Below are 4,015 nucleotides of genomic sequence, written 5' to 3'. Positions count from 1 at the left end.
CATAGAAGATTAGGGTTGGAAGAGACCTCGGGAGGTCATCTAGTCCAGCGCCCTGCTCAAAGCAGGACAAACCCCCACTAAAACATCCCAGCCAGAGCTTTGTCAAGCTGGGCCTTAAAAACCTCTAAGGATGGAGATTCCACCACCTCACTAGGTAACCAGTTCCAGTGCTTCACCACCCTCCAAGTGAAATAGTGTTTCCTAATATCCAACCTAGACCTCCCCTACTGCAACTTGAGACCATTGCCCCTTGTTCTGTCATCTGCCACCACTGAGAACAGCCGAGCTCCATCCTATTTGAACCCCCCTTCAGGTAGTTAAAGGCTGCTATCAAATCCCCCCTCACTCTTCTCTTTTGCAGACTAAATAAGCCCTACCTCAATAATACTACCCTACCTTCCCATTAATGACAGTAGGTTTTGGCACACCATGGCCATGAGGGCCGTATAACCACCCACACAGTGGCTTACACTCTTTCCTGAAGGGAGGGGATAATGACCCTGCTGACTGAGGCATCTTCCAGTATGTACCAGAAAGCGCTTGATCAGCACTCAACGGCCTGGCCTTATTGTCATAGAGTGACCAGCAGGATGGAGAGGGGGCTGCTCCCAGAGGGTTCCAGCTACTCTGAGCATGGTGTGAGTCCAACTTATTGTTAAGGTCTGCTCTGCGGAGGGAGAAGGCTGCCCTTGTGCTTACAGTACTGGCCTGGGATGTAAGAGACCGGGCTTCAACTCCCACCTCTGCCACAGTCTTCCTGCGTCACCTTATCTCGCTCTGGGCCTCAGTTCCCTATCTGGAAATGGGGATAGGAATAACACTTCCCATTCTTTCTCTGTCTGGTGTATTTAGACTGTCAGCTTTGTGGGACAAGGACCGTCACTGCCCGTATGTACAGCACCTAGCGCAACGGGGCCGTGCTCTTGGCTGGTGCTACTATAATCCAAGTAAGAGTGGAAGATCAGAGGTCCCCTTACAGGCATGCCCAGGCCCTTGCAAAGCTGTGAAATTGGTGCCTGCTGGCCATTGTGATCTAGATTTGCTGCCCCTGCAGACAGCCTGTCCAAACTGGGCCTTTGGCGGGGGCGTCCCCAGACTAATTATCACAGGAGACCTCTGGGTTACTTGTAGCAGGCCTGACAGCATCTATAGCCCTGGCTCAGACATACATACAGAACAGAGCTGCAGGAAGGGGGGCGTTATTTATAGCTTCAGCCCTAATGAGGAATCCCGGCGCTCCAGACAAAGAGGGTACAGTCCTGCTCTGAGCCAGACTGCGCATCGCCACCTAGGCACACTGCTGGCTGGCAGGCTGCTCGTGTGGGAAGAAAAGAGGGATTGAAACACTCCGTGGCTGGGCTCTTGGGTTTCTTCCATTTTCCATACGTACAGGAGTTCCGGCAGTCGATGGGGCCCGTGAAACTGAGTCTGTGTGTGGTGCAAGAGCTTGGCATGCAGACTGCTTCAGAGAGCAGCTCTCCTCCTCCTCCCATTCCAGGGGTACCTTGATGGGTAAAATACTAGTCCTACTTCCCGATAAATGGGCTTCCTCCACCCCCACTAAAGGCCATCTTTCCCACTGTATAGCACCATTCCTAGGGAGTCTGATCCCTCTATTTGGCACAATTCCTAGGAGTTCTGTCCCCCAATTTGGCACCATTCCTAGGGGGTCTGTCCCTCCATTTGGCACCATTCCTAGGGGGTTTGTCCTCTAATTTGGCACAATTCCTAGAGGGTCTGCCCCAATTCCTAGGTCTCTCCCACTATGTGGCACTGTTCCTAAGGGGGAATCTCCACTATTGTTCCTGGGGGTACCTTCCTGCAAGTACACACCATTCTGAGGCGGTCTTTCCCTCAATCTACCCGTTCCTAAGGAGTCTCTCTGGGGTTTGTCCCTCAACCTACAGCCCCCTTCCTACAGGGAGCTTTCCACTGTCCAACCCCATTTCTACGGTGGGGTCTGTATCCCTTTCATGTGTAGGATAACACAAGTTTAACTTCTTCATCTGTCAGCATGAATAAACTGGTCCCAGTTCCACTGGCTGCTAGTCTAATTGGGATTGTGCTGCATAGGGCACCTTGCTGGAACAACCAGAGTCAGACAGCATGAGCTTCATCCATTGCCACCTTCTCACCCTGTTAACCAGGTAATAGCCCTCATCTAGAACCGAATGCAGAGCCAGGTAGATGTGCTTGGTGGAGGAGGTGGTGGTTGGGGGTCTGGAGACTAGAGTCTGGCATGAACAGGGCCGGCTCCAGGCACCAGCTTAACAAGCAGGTGCTTGGGGTGGCCAAGGGAGAGGGGCGGCATGTGCGGCAATTTGGGGGCGGCAGGTCCCTCACTCCCTCTAGGAGCGAAGGACCTACCGCCGAACTGCCACCGCCGATCGCGGGTTTTTTTTTTTTTGCTTGGGGCGGCAGAAATGCTGGAGCCGGCCCTGGGCATGAAGGGAAAAGTTCCTAACTGTCAGGGTGGTTAAAAATTGGAATAAACTGCCTAGGGAGGTTGTGGAATCTCCATCTCTGGAGGTATTTAAGAGTAGGTTAGATAAATGTCTATCAGGGATGGTCTAGACAGTATTTGGTCCTGCCATGAGGGCAGGGGACTGGACTCGATGACCTCTCGAGGTCCCTTCCAGTCCTAGAGTCTATGAATCTATGAATCTGTCTGTCTAGCTTGTCTCACTCTTCCCTGCCAGGAATTTAACAAGTCACCAAAGGAAAAAAAGAGCATTGTTAATAAGGACAAAAGCTCCCCCAGTAGTAACCAAAGCAGCCCTTGAGGCTCAGACCTGTGCCATCCATGTCATTGGCGTGTGATTCACATGGCTCCCTGTGTCAGCGTCGTGCCACCGGCATGGCGAGGGGGTTGCATTCCCTCTGCGGTACAGGTATGCAAACAAATAAAAAAATAAAAAAAAGGCAGCACAACCCATGATAAATACAGAAATCGACTTACCAGACTCAGAGTCCCTTTTCCAAAGCCTCAGTGTTCGTCTGCCTGATCTCCTGTGTATTAAAGAGCATGTGTGTATCTCAATTTGCCAGGGTTGGTGCCCGCCCCGCAGTCCTGATCAAATATTGTGCTTGCAGGTCATGGGCACTGCAGGGTTTTTCTTTTGGAGTGACCTCCCAGCGGCAGACAGTTTGCAGACCCGAGTGAAGATACCCTACCACTGCCTGACTTTATAAATAACCTGCTTTTTCTCTCTCCTCTCTCTCACTCTCGTGTCTTTCCTTGCAGAGGCTTTGGCAGTTTCCAGCCTCTCTCTGTTTAACAAGTTAGTGGAATCGTGGGTGTTGTTTGGAACAGACTTTTGCTAGGTCGCCTGCGTTTCTCATCAAACAGAGATGATGAGGCCGCTTTAAAAAACAACACAGGCTTTGGGTGGGGGGAGACGCTGAGGATGAACGGCTTAGAAACAAAGCATCTTTCACGTTTTCACTGCGGGGGGAGAGATGGCAGAATGGCCCACAGGCTGCATCCCTTGGCTCTGGGTCACCAGCAAACCTTGATATTTTATTATTCTACTATTAAATAGGAATGTATCATAGAAATATTTATTCTAATGAAGCAGCATCCAAGGTACATAAACTACATACCAAAAACCTAATGTCACACTAAGAATTTGTTTTCATCTGCTGCTGAAAGGTGCCAGGTTGACCGTCCTGCTAGCTGGAGTCCTCTGCCAAGCCACATGGGAAGCAACATAGTTTCTTGCTTAGATACTGTGGGGAAGGGTTCTATAGAAATATCGAAGACACATAGCACATAGACTAGGACCTGGGAGTCCTGGATTTCTATCCATCCTTTTATGATCCCCATTACTGTAATATCTGGGCATCTTACCATCTTTAATCTTTATCACATGCCTGTGCAGCAGGGCAGCGCTACTGTCCCCATTTTACAGATGGGGGACCTGAGGCCCAGAGACATTTAGTGCTTGCCTCCACATGAACGTTAATCTGGAATAAGATAAACTGTTAATTTAAAGTGGATTCACTGTTCTTGATT

The 4,015-nt window shown here is 50.3% G+C and overlaps 1 protein-coding gene across 1 annotated transcript in view; it reads right to left on the bottom strand.

Moving 5' to 3' along the window:
- LOC113407128 (fibromodulin-like) overlaps positions 1–3,257 on the bottom strand; it is a 16,447-nt gene extending 13,190 nt beyond the window's left edge. Inside the window, exon 1 of the mRNA XM_026655211.1 lies at positions 2,960–3,257. The gene's annotated coding sequence lies outside the window, so the exon portion shown is untranslated. The remainder of the gene's footprint in view (positions 1–2,959) is intronic.
- Positions 3,258–4,015: the final 758 nt, after the last annotated feature.

This window comes from Terrapene carolina, unplaced genomic scaffold (assembly GCF_002925995.2).
Source record: "Terrapene carolina triunguis isolate 2854851 unplaced genomic scaffold, T_m_triunguis-2.0 Scaffold198, whole genome shotgun sequence".
Taxonomy (NCBI): Eukaryota; Metazoa; Chordata; order Testudines; family Emydidae; genus Terrapene; species Terrapene triunguis.
The sequence above is the reverse complement of the archived record's forward strand: the minus strand, read 5'-3'. Positions and strand labels throughout refer to the sequence as shown.